This window comes from Mustelus asterias, chromosome 2 (genome assembly GCF_964213995.1).
Source record: "Mustelus asterias chromosome 2, sMusAst1.hap1.1, whole genome shotgun sequence".
NCBI classification, from domain to species: Eukaryota; Metazoa; Chordata; class Chondrichthyes; order Carcharhiniformes; family Triakidae; genus Mustelus; species Mustelus asterias.
This window is the reverse complement of record NC_135802.1, coordinates 83,015,172-83,033,039: the sequence shown is the minus strand read 5'-3', so window position 1 is coordinate 83,033,039 and position 17,868 is coordinate 83,015,172.

Genomic DNA, 17,868 nt, shown 5'->3' with positions numbered 1-17,868 from the left:
ACAAAGAATACGAAGACATGGTCGCCACCACTTGTACCTGCCGCTAGTCCCATAATGAGAACCACCACTTGCTTGGACAAGCCAAGAAAATCGCCATGTGTTAACTTTAGACATTAATAACTTTTTTCTTTTTTGATTCAATGGTGCACAGCAAGCTGTGCTATCCTACTTAGGGCTCCATAAGCTGCCGGGAATGAGCCTGTTATGGAGATGCTATACACTAGATACATCGATGACATTTTCTTCCTTTGGACTCATGGTGAACAATCACTGAAACAACTCTATGATGACATCAACAAGTTCCATCCCACCATCAGGCTCACCATAGACTACTCTCCGGAATCGGTTGCATTCTTGGACACACGCATCTCCATTAAGGACGGTCACCTCAGCACCTCACTGTACCGCAAGCCCACGGATAACCTCACGATGCTCCACTTCTCCAGCTTCCACCCTAAACACGTTAAAGAAGCCATCCCCTACGGACAAGCCCTCCGTATACACAGGATCTGCTCAGATGAGGAGGATCGCAACAGACACCTCCAGACGCTGAAAGATGCCCTCATAAGAACAGGATATGGCGCTCGACTCATTGATCAACAGTTCCAACGCGCCACAGCAAAAAACCGCACCGACCTCCTCAGAAGACAAACACGGGACACAGTGGACAGAGTACCCTTCGTTGTCCAGTACTTCCCCGGAGCGGAGAAGCTACGGCATCTCCTCAGGAGCCTTCAACATGTCATTGATGAAGACGAACATCTCGCCAAGGCCATCCCCACACCCCCACTTCTTGCCTTCAAACAACCGCACAACCTCAAACAGACCATTGTCCGCAGCAAACTACCCAGCCTTCAGGAGAACAGTGACCACGACACCACACAACCCTGCCACAGCAACCTCTGCAAGACGTGCCGGATCATCAACACAGATGCCATCATCTCACGTGAGGACACCATCCACCAGGTACACGGTACATACTCTTGCAACTCGGCCAACGTTGTCTACCTGATACGCTGCAAGAAAGGATGTCCCAAGGCATGGTACATTGGGGAAACTATGCAGACGCTGCGACAACGGATGAATGAACACCGCTCGACAATCACCAGGCAAGACTGTTCTCTTCCTGTTGGGGAGCACTTCAGCGGTCACGGGCATTCGGCCTCTGATATTCAGGTAAGCGTTCTCCAAGGCGGCCTTCGCGACACACGACGGCGCAGAGTCGCTGAGCAGAAACTGATAGCCAAGTTCCGCACACACGAGGACGGCCTCAACCGGGATATTGGGTTCATGTCCCACTATTTGTAACCCCCACAGAGTTTCACTGGCTGTCTTGTCTGGAGACAATACACATCTTTTTAGCCTGTCTTGATGCTCTCTCCACTCACATTGTTTTGTTTCTTAAAGACTTGATTAGTTGTAAGTATTCGCATTCCAACCATTATTCATGTAAATTAAGTCTGTGTCTTTATATGCTCTGTTTGTGAACAGAATTCCCACTCACCTGAAGAAGGGGCTTGCAGCTCCGAAAGCTTGTGTGGCTTTTGCTACCAAATAAACCTGTTGGACTTTAACCTGGTGTTGTTAAACTTCTTACTGTGTTTACCCCAGTCCAACGCCGGCATCTCCACATCATAGCACATAGAAGACAGAGGGTGGTGGTGGATGGAAAATTTTCAGACTGGAGACCAGTTACCAGTGGTGTACCACAGGGATCAGTGTTGGGTCCTCTGCTGTTTGTGATTTTTATCAATGACTTGGAGGAGGGGGCTGATGGGTGGGTCAGTAAATTTGCTGATGACACCAAGATTGGTGGAGTAGTGGATGAGGTGGAGGGCTGTTGTAGGCTGCAAAGAGACATTGATAGGATGCAGAGCTGGGCCGAAAAATGGCAGATGGAGTTTAACCCTGATAAGTGCGAGGTGATTCATTTTGGTAGGACAAATTTGAATGTGGATTACAGGGTCAACGGCAAGGTTCTGAGGAATGTGGTGGAACAGAGAGATCTTGGGGTTCATATCCACAGATCTCTGAAGGTTGCCCATCAAGTGGATAGAGCCGTGAAGAAGGCCTATTGTGTGTTAGCGTTTATTAACAGGGAGTTTGAGTTTAAGAGCCGTGGGGTTATGCTGCAACTGTACAGGACCTTGGTGAGACCACATTTGGAATATCGTGTACAGTTCTGGTCACCTCACTATAAGAAGGATGTGGAAGCATTGGAAAGAGTGCAAAGGAGATTTACCAGGATGCTGCCTGGTTTGGAGGGTAGGTCTTATGAGGAAAGGTTGAGGGAGCTAGGGCTTTTCTCTTCAGAGCGGAGGAGGATGAGAGGCAACTTAATAGAGGTTTATAAGATGATGAGGGGGATAGATAGAGTGGACGTTCAGAGACTATTTCCTCGGGTGGATGTAGCTATTACTAGGGGGCATAACTATAAGGCTCATGGTGAGAGTTACAGGAAGGATGTCCGAGGAAGATTCTTTACTCAGAGTTGTTGGGGTGTGGAATAGACTGCCTGCTTTCATAGTGGAGTCGGACACTTTAGGAACTTTCAAGCGGTTATTCGATAGGCACATGGAGCACACCAGAATGAAAGGGAGTGGGATAGCTTGATCTTGGTTTCGGACAAAGCTCGGCACATCGAGGGCCTAAGGGCCTCTACTGTGCTGTACTGTTCTATATGTTCACACACACCCACATTGTTCAGCAAGCTGGTAGGAATTACCAATCATGAATAGGAACCTTTGCAAATTCTTCCCCTCTCTGATCCAACAGCACAAAGGTCAATTATACTATACTTCTCCTGAGCTCATAGGGCAGTTTGCAGAAGAGGTTCTAGTGTCCACCTTATACATTTTTCATTGTTGTCAGTCAGTGTCGGTAGTTATGTGTATGAAGACTCTACTTTTTGATTACAGGCTGATTCATTGCTACCCATCTGTGATTTTTTTCAATTCCTTCTTAGAATGTAGACATCACTGGCAAGACCAGCATTTATTGCATAAGTCTAGTTGCCCTGATACAACTGAATGACTAGCTACTCTACTTGAGTAGGTAGTTAAGAGTCAAACACATTGGTGTAGAGCTGGATTCTCCTTTATGCCACATTCAGAATTACAGAATCATAGATTTGTTACTGCACAGAAGGAGGCCATTTAGCCCATTGTGTCTGCGTCGGCTCTCCAAATGAGCATTATGATTTAGTGCCATTCCTCTGTTTTTTCTCCGTACCCCTTCACATTGTTTCTGTTCAAGTAATCATCTTTTGAATGCCTCGATTGAACCTGCCTCTACCACACTTCCATAGAATGCATTCCAGACCGGCACCACTCGCTGTGTGTAAACGTTTTTTCTCAAATCACTTTTTCTCCTTTTGCAAATCACTTTAAATCAGAGCCCTCTCATCCTTGATTCTCGAAGGGGAACAGTTTCTCCCGATCTATTCTGTTCTGCCCCTCATGATTTTGAGTATTTCTATCAAATCTCCTCTCAGCCTTTTTCTCTCCAAGGAGAACAGCCCCAACATCTCCAATCTATCTTCATAACTGAAGTATCTCATCCCTGGAACCATTCTTGTAAACCTCTTCTGCGTTCTCTCCAATACATTCACATCTTTCCTATAGTGTGGCACCCAAAACTGTACACAATATCGTTGAGGTCTAACTAGTGTCTTGTATGAGTTCAGAATAACATCCTTGCTTGCACTCTATGCCCCTGTTAATAAAGCCCAGAATATGATATGCTTTATGAAACTGAATTCATTGAAAATAAAAAACAGAGATGTACAATGAGTTAATGTTTAACTTTCATCCATTTTACACGAACGCACAAAGGCAAAACGATCTCCCTATAGCACATTATCAACAGAAAACCCTCTCAATGTTTCCCATACAATTATGAGGTGGGGCATCATAGAAACGGATGCAGTGGGTAAGTCAGAATGGCTCAAAGTTGTGGATGCTTTGCATCCACTCAAAGTGTGTTGGGTAATAGAGGTGGGATTATGTAGCAGAATAACCTAGTGACGTTTCCAATCACTCTCCAATCACTTTTATTCTTAATAATCAGATATAAAGAGTCATAGAAAAACTGCTATCCTTGGGTTTGGTGTTTCTACAGCCCAATTTCAATGGGGAAATTGGTCACTTTTTCCCAATATGCACTAGATCTCCATTTTGTTCAAAATCTGATCAGGTCACTTTGTTTGAAAAATGGGTTGAAATTAGTGCAGAGGATGTAGGTCCCCAGGGCTTCACTGGAAGTGGGTGCTGTTTCTGGTTGGCTGTTCAGCGACTCACTGCGTATGATCTCACAGCAGCCAACCCTCATTAGCTCACACAAATTGTGGGTGCTGCTCAATCCCATGCCCCAAGGAAGGTAAAGTGCAGATGACGTGACAGATGCTGCTACTATGTTTAAATGGCTACCAGTCTGCATTCACTGCTGCTTGGGAAGGTGGAATCCTTCCCTTGGCTGCTGCTGCCTGACTGCCGCCTCTAACTGCCAGAAGGCTGGCTGCACCGAGAATGGCAGGTGGAAACTCCAGGTAGTGCCATAGCTCAGTGATGCCTCGCTGCAGGTTCTCGTCCAGGCTGTGAGGACAAGGTAGTGGAGATGCTCTTCCCAGGGATGGGGAGAAGGAAGGGGTTCTTGCTGACAAGAAAGATGTATATTGCAGAGGAGGAAACCCCCAGAAGCGAGATTCAATGTCACAAACCTATCAATGACCTTATTTGGTCTGACAATGTGAGTACTTCATACCTCTTTGAAGGGAAGGCAATGGCCAAGTGGTATTATCGTTAGACTATTAATCCAGAAACTCAGCTAATGTTCTAGGGACCTGGGTTCGAATTCTGCCACTGCAGACGTTGGAATTTGAATTCAATAAAAAAAATCTGCAATTAAGAATCTAGTGATGACCATGAAACCATTGCCAATTGTCAGCAAAACCCATCTGGTTCACTTATGTCCTTTAGGGAAGGAAATCTGTCATCCTTACCCGGTCTGACCTACATGTGACTCCAGAGCCAAAGCCAATGTAGTTGACTCTCAACTGCGCTCTGAAATGCCACTCAGTTCAAGGGCAACTCGGGATGGGCAATAAATGCTGGTCAGCCAGCAACACCCATGTCCCATAAATGAATAAAAAAATTAAAAATCCTTTGGGACTTGCCTATGGCAAAGTGAGAGGGTGCATTTAGTGGAGAAGGAGGGGTCACTCAGTCAGTGGCAAATGATAGAATCATAGAATGCCAACAGTGCAGAAAGAGGCCATTCATCCTATCGAGTCTGCACCAATTCTCCGAAACAGCATCCCATCCAGGCCCCTTTCCTCATTCCCATAACCCCGTAAATTTGCCTTGAGGCACAGTGGTTAGCACTGCTACTACACAGCGCCTGGGTTCGATTCCCGGCTTGGGTCACTGTCTGTGTAGAATCTGCACATTCTCCCCATGTCTGCGTGGGTCTCCTCTGGGTGTTCTGGTTTCCTCCCACAGTCTGAAAGACGTGCAAGTTAGGTGGATTGGCCATGCTAAATTCTTCCTCAGTGTACCCGAACAGGCGCTGGAGTGTGGCGACTAGGAGATTTTCACAGTAAATTCATTAAATGTTAATGTAAGCCTACTTGTGACTAATAAATAAACTTTACTTTAATCCACCTAACCTGCTCATCTTTCGACACTAGGGGGCATTTACCATGATTAATCCACCTAACCTGCACATCTTTGGACTGTGGAAGGAAACCAGAGCACCCGGAGGAAATCCACGCAGACACGAACCTGGGTCCCTGGCGCTGTGAGACAGCACTGCTGACCATTGTGCCACCATGCCATCCCGGTCAGGCAGCAGCGTATCATGTCAGAGGAATGGCCGCCTTTGATATGAGATGCCCATCTGTCTTTGCTGACCTTCTCATAAGCTTTCTCCGGAGTGGCCACATTCAGGACGAATTTGTGTGCCCCTGTTGCTGGGCTATTACCAGCAAACAGGTTATGCTTTAATCTGTGAAAAAATTAACGGCCTTCCTTCTGTGACCACAGGAGAAACTGGCACGCAATAGCAAAGAAAGGGCCACAGCCAGTGGAAGAGTCCCTATCTCCATAACCCACATGAAAATGGCAAGGCACCAGGGTGTCCACATGACTGCTGATGGTCAGGCAGAATGCAACTCAAGAGGGTGAGTGGATGAGTGCCAGGATACAAAGGTGCATCTGCATGCACAAGGCATAGTGCACTAGACATATGCCATGGACACTGTGCAATAGAGGACAAAATGAAGGAGGTGACAGCAGGACTGATTGCAGGTGAGGATTTATTGGAACCTTTCTGAAATATGAAGTGCTCTGTTAAATTAGTTAAAACTAGCTAAATTGGTGTTCTGTCGCCTTGATTTCCAAAGTCTGCCCCTCGATTGTTCTTGCCATTGGTAAAATCCAGAAGCAATCTCAATACTACAAACTTCCTGCCAAAACTATGACCACCCCCTGTACACTGTACCCCCTCACCCACCTTACAAACTGTATCTATATGGACCAGTGGCATTTCAGCCAATATCTGACAATTTTTAGTTTAAATTGGTAAATGCTCAGATACAGCAATTTCTCTGAGAAACTTTTCAATGACCCACTTACACTACTGCTGTGGAAGAGGATTCCACAGACAAACAATTCCCAAAGAGCAAAAAATTCCCTTATCTCGGTCTTAAATAAGAGATTCCTAAGACAACATCTTCCAGCTGTTCATGCTGGCTGGATCTTCTGGTACTGCCAATGGTGCTGCAGGTTTCCCGATGGCATGAGGTGGATTCAATGGGAAATCCCAATGACAGTGGTGGGACCCGGAGATTCTGCTGCCAGCCAACAGCCTACCACCTCCCGCCACTGAGAAACATGCCACAGGGAGACTAGAAAGTCCCGCCCCTAATTTGTAAACTGTGAAACCTTGTCCTTGACTCCTGCACAAAAAGAAACATCCTCTTGGCATCTATCCTGTTAAGTCCCTTTGGGATCTTATTTTTCGTTAAGGTCTTCTCTCATTCATCTTAACTCCAATGGGTATATGCCCAACCTGCTCAACTTTTCCTTACAAGATAATCCCTTCATCCTAGAAATCAGCTGTGTGAACCTTCTCTGAACTGCTTCCAATGCAATTATATCCTTTCTTAAGTAAGGACGCCAACATTGTATACCATATCTGGATACAGTCTAACCGAGGCCTGTACAGCTGCAGCAACACCTCTTTACTTTTATGCTCAAATTCCCTTGCAATAAACAACAACATTTCATTTGCCGTCCTAATCACTTATTGCACCTGCACACCAATGTTTTGTGATTCATGAACCAGTACACCCAGATCCCTCTGTACTATGGAGTTCTGCAGTCTCTCTCCTTTCAAATAATACGCCACTTTTCTATTCTTCCAGCTAAAGTGGACAAGTTCACATTTTCCTACATTGTGCACCTTCTGCCATATCTTTTTGTCCACTCATCGAGTCCATCTAAATCCCTCTGCAGACTCAATGGACGGGATTTTCCATCCACGCCCGTCCCAAAACTGGAAAATCCTACCAGAGATCAATGGACCTTGGTATGGTCCATCCCCCCATCCGCTACAATTCCCGTGGTGGGCGGGATGGGAAAATTCCCCCCCTTATGTTCTCTTGATAACTTACTTTCCTGCCTATCTTTGCGTCATCAGCAAATTTAGCGATCATACATTCGGACCCTCCAGCCAAGTCATTGATGTAGATTGTAAATAGCTAAGGCTCCAACACTGCCTAAAGTCACACTTTACAAGAATGCAAGTCGAATGTTAAATGAGGAATCCCTGTCATACTAACCTCCTGATCACTCTTTATACTCTAATATTACGCATTTGCAGGCAAGCATAGAATTGCCTGTTGAAAATTCTTACGGACCCTTCTTCAACAATAATTTCAGACAGGGAACTTGACAATTTCACTACCCCGTGGTAAATTTTCTTTGTAATCATGTTAAAAGTTTCTTCATTACCACCTGACCAATGCAAACAATGAATTAGTATTTCATTTGTCAAAGCCATATTGCAGAGATTGCTTTCACACTTCTGTGAAAGGATGTGCTGCCGGCTGCCATTCAAACTTCATCAGAAAAGGAATTAGAGGGTTTGTGAATCCCTCTCTGCATAGCCTTTATCCTTCCATGCTATCCTGCAGCCATCTATAATAGATCTTTAATTAGCTTATTCATCTCATTGTACACAGCAAAACTGCAGGTTTTCGATGTGTCCCGCTTAAAAGCTTCATTCCCTGGAATTCTTCCACCAGTGAATGGGCTAATCATGGCCTCATTGTCACCATTATTCTTCAAATAGCTCTCATCACTTTGAAATGCTCTTATTTTGTACAATCTGAACATTTGCTTCATTGTATTTTACAATATTGCCTTTCCTAAATACATTGCAGTTCTAATCTGTCTGGATTATATTTCCTCTGGAAATTCGAGGCCGTTTTCACAAGATTGATCGAAATGGATTACGAGCAATAGAATTTGATAACATAGGAATTCCAACAGCAACAACAAGTTGCATTTATGTAGCACCTTTAACATAGTACAGCATGCCAATGTTATTCACAGGAGCAGCACCAGGCCCAGAAAAATTGCACTACACAACACGAGAAAATAAGGATCATAATCAAAATAGAATTCTATTTTTAAGTAATAGACTGAGGGCTAAACAGTTGTCAGTGTTCTGTCTGTAGAGTGCAGCAGTGGAGACACTTTGATACCATTGTTGTTTCTGGAAATGACAGTAATTAGAAAAAGAACAACTTTAAGCATTTATGCAGGGATACATGACACACACAAAATGCAGCATTGAGAAAATGCACCGAAATACAACTTGTTGCTGAAAATAAATCCAGATCAGTGAATTGATTCAAATGGCAAATGTCTAAATGTATTACTTTGAGCATGAGAATATGTATATTTTGCTCATAGTTTGTGTCATTTTACTTGTCTACTTTCTGAATATTGTAAACAGTGTTCGGCATATCAATGAATATTCACAAGCCTTCTATCAGGTGTAGCATGTGCTGTGAATCAGATTATCATATGCTTGCTTGTGCTGCACCTTCGTTGGCAAGTTAATTGCTTCCCACTTCAGCGCTGTTGAGATTTTGGTTGTAAGCGAATTAATGATTTCAGCCGCTGCGATCTCTAATCGAGTCACACAGCGCAATGCTTCAATTGTGCCTGTCCTTCTTTAATGCAGTGTTGTTAAGCTCGACACCGACCTGACCCAGTCAGAATAAATGAAATGAGATTTGATAAGTTTTATTTAACAGGCATTAACTGGAACAGCTTGATACATTTTGGCAATTATTATTCTAACTTCATTGTAAACCTTGAAGTATTAAAATAGATATGCTCATTCAGGGCGATAGTGATGGGGTCTAATGGTACTTTGTTCGCATGTTTATTATGTCAGCTGTTTAATATTTTGTATTTCTATTAAAATTTAATATAATGTAAATAACTTTATTTTAAAGTTGGCTCTGACATTTCTCCTTGACTTCTAATATGACTCCTCTACTAATTACATCCAACCTATCTCCACCGCCATTTATAATCAAAATGTTATCCTATTCAAATAACTTAGATTGAATTTCACTGTGCAAATAGCATGAAGAGCTTTCGTTTTAACAAAAAACGAATGATGAAAATTCATTCTTGTCTCAACTTCAGATGTTATTTCTGGAATTGCATTAAGGACATGTAGTTCTTTTCAAACATGTGAAAAGTCTCTATTTATATTACTGAAAGAAGAGAAAGATGACTGTTATAAAACATCTCTCAAAACATTTCAACGTCCTTCATATGCACTTCATTGCCTCCAACTGTAAGGAATGTTGTAGGGCTGAACAAGATGACCATATTGCATAGAGCATGTCAAATCCCACATGCAATAATGAGATGCATAGCTAGTTCATTTGTTTAGGTGGTGTTAATTTGAGGAGGGACTACTGACCAGGACACTGTGAGAATTGCCTGGAACTCCCTTCCTAACAGCACTGTGGGTATAACTACATCACATGGACTGCAGTAGTTCAAGAAGGCAGCTTACCACCACCTTCTCAGAGGCAATTAGACATGATAAATATGCAATAAATGCTGGCCTATCCAGTGACACCCATGTTCTGTGGAAATAATTAATAAACAACATGTAGATCAATGGAAAAGGTTTTGAGGTCATTCAAAAGCAGGAAATATAAGAGTGCGTAGAACTGAATTCTAGATTGCAGCATTTATGATATATAGGCCTAACATCACATCGGCAAGGTTTAGAAATACTGTTTCAAAATGAGAACCAGGTAAAGGGAACTCGCCAGGGGTGCACAGGTGAGTACAGACTCCGAGGGGGAGAGGGACACGCCCGGGCAATACCCTGGTAATGCCCCCGGTCTGCTGTGGGGAAGGTTCCTCCTACCTGTGGGAGGGAGGTTGTCTTTCATTCTGGGGGGGTGGGTGGGTTCCCCTAACCTGTGGGGGCATTGGGGTTGTATTTTTTAGAGCTGGAATTTCTTGCTCTGCTAGGCTCTGCCCCGATGTGGAGATGCCGGCGTTGGACTGGGGTAAACACAGTAAGAAGTTTAACAACACCAGGTTAAAGTCCAACAGGTTTATTTGGTAGCAAAAGCCACACAAGCTTTCGAGGCTCTAAGCCCCTTCTTCAGGTGAGTGGGAATTCTGTTCACAAACAGAACTTATAAAGACACAGACTCAATTTACATGAATAATGGTTGGAATGCGAATACTTACAACTAATCCAGTCTTTAAGAAACAAAACAATGGGAGTGGAGAGAGCATCAAGACAGGCTAAAAAGATGTGTATTGTCTCCAGACAAGACAGCCAGTGAAACTCTGCAGGTCCACGCAACTGTGGGAGTTACAAATAGTGTGACATAAACCCAATATCCCGGTTGAGGCCGTCCTTGTGTGTGCGGAACTTGGCTATCAGTTTCTGCTCAGCGACTCTGCGCTGTCGTGTGTCGCGAAGGCCGCCTTGGGGAACGCTTACCCGAATATCAGAGGCCGAATGCCCGTGACCGCTGAAGTGCTCCCCAACAGGAAGAGAACAGTCTTGCCTGGTGATTGACGAGCGGTGTTCATTCATCCGTTGTCGCAGCGTCTGCATAGTTTCCCCAATGTACCATGCCTCGGGACATCCTTTCTTGCAGCGTATCAGGTAGACAACGTTGGCCGAGTTGCAAGAGTATGTACCGTGTACCTGGTGGATGGTGTTCTCACGTGAGATGATGGCATCTGTGTCGATGATCCGGCACGTCTTGCAGAGGTTGCTGTGGCAGGGTTGTGTGGTGTCTTGGTCACTGTTCTCCTGAAGGCTGGGTAGTTTGCTGCGGACAATGGTCTGTTTGAGGTTGTGCGGTTGTTTGAAGGCAAGAAGTGGGGGTGTGGGGATGGCCTTGGCGAGATGTTCGTCTTCATCAATGACATGTTGAAGGCTCCTGAGGAGATGCCGTAGCTTCTCCGCTCTGGGGAAGTACTGGACAACGAAGGGTACTCTGTCCACTGTGTCCCGTGTTTGTCTTCTGAGGAGGTCGGTGCGGTTTTTCGCTGTGGCGCGTTGGAACTGTTGATCAATGAGTCTAGCGCCATATCCTGTTCTTATGAGGGCATCTTTCAGCGTCTGGAGGTGTCTGTTGCGATCCTCCTCATCCGAGCAGATCCTGTGTATACGGAGGGCTTGTCCGTAGGGGATGGCTTCTTTAACGTGTTTAGGGTGGAAGCTGGAGAAGTGGAGCATCGTGAGGTTATCCGTGGGCTTGCGGTACAGTGAGGTGCTGAGGTGACCGTCCTTAATGGAGATGCGCGTGTCCAAGAATGCAACCGATTCCGGAGAGTAGTCTATGGTGAGTCTGATGGTGGGATGGAACTTGTTGATGTCATCATAGAGTTGTTTCAGTGATTGTTCACCATGAGTCCAAAGGAAGAAAATGTCATCGATGTATCTAGTGTATAGCATCGGTTGAAGGTCCCGTGCGGTGAAGAAGTCTTGTTCGAACCAGTGCATGAAGATGTTGGCATATTGAGGTGCAAATTTGGTCCCCATGGCTGTTCCGTGTGTCTGGATGAAGAACTGGTTGTTGAAGGTGAAGATATTGTGGTCCAGGATGAAGCGGATGAGATGTAAAATTGCATCTGGAAACTGGCAGTTGTTGGCGCTGAGCACTGAGGCCGTTGCAGCAATGCCATCGTCGTGGGGGATGTTGGTGTAGAGTGCTGAGACATCCATTGTGACGAGGAGCGCTCCTGGTTCAACTGCTCCATGTGTGCCGAGTTTCTGTAGGAAGTCCGTCGTGTCGCGACAAAAGCTGGGGGTTCTTTGTACAATGGGTTTCAGGATGCCCTCGACATAGCCGGAGAGGTTCTCGCACAGGGTCCCATTGCCCGATACGATGGGACGGCCGGGTGTGTTTGCCTTGTGTATCTTCGGGAGGCAGTAGAGATCTCCAACGCGGGGAGTACGTGGGATGAGAGCACGGAGGGTGTTCTGAAGGTCCGGATCAAAGGTCTTGATCAGAGTGTTGAGTTGACGGGTGTGTTCTTTGGTCAGATCTGCAGGTAACTGTCTGTAGTGTTCCTCGTTGTTGAGTTGTCGGTACACTTCTTTGCAGTAATCCGTTCTGTTCAGTATGACGATGGCCCCTCCTTTGTCTGCTGGTTTGATGACAATGTTGCGGTTGGTCTTGAGAGCGTGGATGGCGTTACGTTGTGCTTGGGTGATGTTCGGGGCTGTCTTGTGAGTGCGGCTGATGAATTTGGTGTTGACGCACCTCCTGACGGCTTGGGCATACATGTCAAGTCGAGGGCAGCGGCCTTCTGGAGGAGTCCAATTCGACTCTTTCCTCTTCGGATGCACTGCGGATCTCTCTGTCGGCTGTTCCGGTTCATTGGCTGTCTCATTGTGTTCGTTGTTGGCCTCTTGGGGTTTGTGGAAGAACTCCCTCAGCCTCATTCGCCTGATGAATTCCTCTGTGTCTGCTGCGAGACTGATGGGGTCTATTTTGGTGGTGGGGCAAAAATTAAGCCCTCGGCTGAGAACTTCGATTTCATCTGGTTGAAGTGTGTAGTCGGACAAGTTGACAATGGACTTCCCTGCAGTGGTACTGTTTTCTACTGTGGTACCGGGGGAGGCTTGGTTGCTGCTGGTGGTGATGCCGAGTTTCTCAAGTTTCCTGTTCTTGGTGTGCATGTAGATGGTGTAGTTCCTTTGTCTCGTCTGCTTGGCAGAGTTTCGCAGCTGGTCTGCGTCCTGAGCGCAAGTTGAGAACATGGATTCGATCTTGGTTTCCAGGCTGCGGCGTTTGCTGTAGAGTTGGTGTATGAGGTGGTTGAGGAGGGTGAGAGAGGTGCGACGGCAAAGTCTCTCAGCGTAGTCTGTGTTATAGGTTGACCTGAATGGGTTCGTGATCTGTAGTCCTTTCGGTATCTTGTCTGCTTTCTTGCATCTTTGTAGAAACTTGATGTCTGTGTCGATATGCGCGATCTTCTTGGCGATCCTCTCCACTTGGAGCCGGCAGTTTGCGGTGTCGATGGTAGTCATGATGTGGAGATGCCGGCGTTGGACTGGGGTAAACACAGTAAGAAGTTTAACAACACCAGGTTAAAGTCCAACAGGTTTATTTGGTAGCAAAAGCCACACAAGCTTTCGAGGCTCTAAGCCCCTTCTTCAGGTGAGTGGGAATTCTGTTCACAAACAGAACTTATAAAGACGCAGACTCAATTTACATGAATAATGGTTGGAATGCGAATACTTACAACTAATCCAGTCTTTAAGAAACAAAACAATGGGAGTGGAGAGAGCATCAAGACAGGCTAAAAAGATGTGTATTGTCTCCAGACAAGACAGCCAGTGAAACTCTGCAGGTCCACGCAACTGTGGGAGTTACAAATAGTGTGACATAAACCCAATATCCCGGTTGAGGCCGTCCTTGTGTGTGCGGAACTTGGCTATCAGTTTCTGCTCAGCGACTCTGCGCTGTCGTGTGTCGCGAAGGCCACCTTGGAGAACGCTTACCCGAATATCAGAGGCCGAATGCCCGTGACCGCTGAAGTGCTCCCCAACAGGAAGAGAACAGTCTTGCCTGGTGATTGTCGAGCGGTGTTCATTCATCCGTTGTCGCAGCGTCTGCATAGTTTCCCCAATGTACCATGCCTCGGGACATCCTTTCTTGCAGCGTATCAGGTAGACAACGTTGGCCGAGTTGCAAGAGTATGTACCGTGTACCTGGTGGATGGTGTTCTCACGTGAGATGATGGCATCTGTGTCGATGATCCGGCACGTCTTGCAGAGGTTGCTGTGGCAGGGTTGTGTGGTGTCTTGGTCACTGTTCTCCTGAAGGCTGGGTAGTTTGCTGCGGACAATGGTCTGTTTGAGGTTGTGCGGTTGTTTGAAGGCAAGAAGTGGGGGTGTGGGGATGGCCTTGGCGAGATGTTCATCTTCATCAATGACATGTTGAAGGCTCCGGAGGAGATGCCGTAGCTTCTCCGCTCCGGGGAAGTACTGGACAACGAAGGGCTCTGCCCCACCAGAGTGATGCCAAGGGCCGCACCGGGAGATCTCTTCTACATAGAATGCTGCAAAATGTGATGAGAAAAGCCGGCTGTGCAGCTTGCGAGCTGCAGGTTAGCACTGTGCAAATAACGGAAAATTCCACCAATAATCTCAGTAAATATTCCGTTCAGCTCTTCAAGATTTGTAAAAGATGGAGTTAACTATTGTGAAGTTATTTGTGAAAAGAAAGATGCCTTTGCTGAAGCTCGATTCCCTTCCTACTCCAACATTTTGCACAATTTCATTGCTTTAGACAGTATAAGACAAGAATGTTACGTAAAAGAGTGGTTTAAACACTCAGAGATTTGTTTGTTTTCATGCTGATGTTTATGGATAATTTAAAGATGATTCCCATCTGGTGTCCTTGTGACCCTGTGCAGTAAATTCCAGTCTAGTCATGAAAGAATAAAGATAAAGGCCGGAATTCTCTGATCTCGTTCACCCCACTACTGCTGCCAGCGAGAACGGAGAATTTGGTGCTCAGTCAAATCTTCATTCACAGCAGCGGGACTGGAGAATCCCAGCTGCAGGTGAGTTTGGAGATTTCCAGCCAAAGTCAGCTGCTTGGAACGCTAACATTTGGCACATCACCTATACACTGAGCATGCCCAAACTAAAATGGGTTCAATCAGGCTGAAATAGAACTTTAAATTGTTTCTATTTGGGCTTTTGTAAAAAGGTTTTTCCACTTTTGTATGAAATATATAAACCTCTTGTAATTAATCACTGTGCTTTTCATAAAACAAATGTAGCTGAGAAGTCCATTCCACTCCATTCTCTTGTGGCAACTTCTGCTCAGAATCTATAGTAAACTTGACAATAATGACCAAAGAGGTACTTAACACAATTAGCGGCCATATCCTTTCTATCATGAAAACATAAACCTTCTTCTAAAAATAGTTTAGTCAGTGTTAATCAAAACAAAAGGGGTTAAGTAATGCATTCTGATTTATTTATTTAGTGTCATCCTTGTTACATAATTGCTCTGGTCAGCAAATACATTGCTCTTTCAATAAGGTTGTTTTGCCTGAGGCTGAAACTAATGAAAAATGCAAAGCATGGGCACGAGACTGAATGAAAAAGATATTCAATTATCTTAGTCAAGTTAGTTTAGAACCATCCCTCAGTTTCTAATTATGATTACTTGCACACAATTAATACATTTATACAACTATAAATCATACAGATCCGGTTTTGCACACAGGAAGAAGAGTAGAATGTGCCACAGGTTTGTGTGGTATTTGTGCCTTTCTTTGCAATATTTACAATTGGGCTTTGTTATTCAGCACACTATTCACTACAGTAAGTTGACTAGCTATTCACCTGGTTTTATACCCATATTTGGGGCTTCACCATTCACCACACTATTCACTACAGTAAGTTGATTATCTGTTCACTTAGTGTTATATTTGTATTTGGCTACTCTAAGTTAGTATACACTGATAATAAACTAATTTCTTGAAGTTGTTTGCTGATGCAAAACACAGTTCCGTATTTGGTTAAGTTGTTGATACTCCAAAGCCCACTGTGTTGATTTCTTGATTTCTGAACTCCCATTCAAGTAAATTCTTCCATATTATTAACTCTGCTTAGGGAAGAAGCCCTTCTTTTAAAATACTTTTATCGTATAATTAACATCCTTTTGTTTTCTCTCCATACTTGTCATTTTATGAATATTTTTGTTTAAACAGCCAGTACTGATTATATCAGCATAATTGGCTTGGAGGGATTAGTAAACCTGACAGAGTCATGGAGCTGAATTAACATCAGGAGATAAGGTAGTTTACCCAGGGTACTTCAGCCATTTGTCATTTTGGCTGTGTATGTATTAATTTAGCTCTTATTGTCAGACACAGTAATCCCTTCAAGACAGAGCTTCTAATAATGTAATCAGTACCTATTGTTTAAACAATAATTTGAAAATCTATAAATGGCAAAATAACAAACGGATGTAGAATTATATATATATATATCTTTTTAGCTGACTTTTTAATGCTGAAATTCCCACAAACAGTACTTCATGATGCAATTTAATTATCAAGTGGAAACTTTGTTAGAGCCTAAATAAATATGGAAAGTGTTGAAAATTTTCCACAACAGTTTAATCTTCACGTGAAGAATCAATGCATCCTAAATTTCTTATACCTTACACAGAGTGCACAAATATAACATTATGCCATGATCTAAAATATCTATGAAACTTTATCTTAGCACATTAAACATATAGGATGCATCTGTTCACTATCATACCGGTGTTCATGGGAGCTAGCTATGTCCAAATTGGCTGCCATTTTCCTTACCTTCCAACAGCGACTATCCTTTAAAGGTACCTCATTGGTACTGAAAGGTGCTGTCTTGGGCGGCATGGTGGCACAGTGGTTAGCACTGCTGCCTCACAGCTCCTGGGACCCAGGTTCAATTCCAGCCTTGGGTCACTGTCTGTGGAGCGTTTGAGGTCGGTACAGACCCGATGGGCTGAATGGCCTCCTTCTGTACTGTAGTGATTCTATATAAATGGACGATTTACAGTTTTCTCTAGATCTATCTCTTTTGTTTCTTTACTTCTTTCCTTACTATTCTGTTTTGTCATGCAACATTATCCATCATTGCACTCTTTCCTGTCCCTTTCCAGCAGTAAAGGTTGTGGCTCTTAGAATGTTGAAGCTTCGTGATGATAACATTGGATGGAATTTCCTGGCTCTTCCCCACAGTGGGTTCCCCGGCATGGGCAAGCCACACAAAATGCCGTAGACAGCGACAGGACCGGAAGATCCCAGCAGCGACTAAAGGCAAGCCATCTCCGCCGTGGGGGGAGAGGGGGGGATTCCTGACCTTTGTTTATTGCAGCGGTTGTAAAATTTTCCTTCCAGGTTCAGCTTCTGGAGGGTTTCATCTGCAACAAGTGCACACGGGCCAATGTATTCATGACTGAAATGGCCACTGGCCTCTCACCAAAATATTCGGGATGGGGGAGTAGTTGGGATATTGTAGCTGAGATATTAGAAAAGACCACACTGGAGGGCGGAGTAGGAGTGAAGACCCTGTACTTAGAGGAAGGTAGGCTGATACTAGAAAGGGAGCCAGAAGTCATGGTTTGGTAGTGAAGCAGGAGCAGTCAATCCTGATGTGTATGTTCTCAGATGGATAGATTTGGAGCCAATCTTTACATATTTTTATATTTATCAACAGAGTTACACAACCCAAGTACGTATCTCCCCCAATAACCATAGTTTCAGCCTGTCAATATTTATA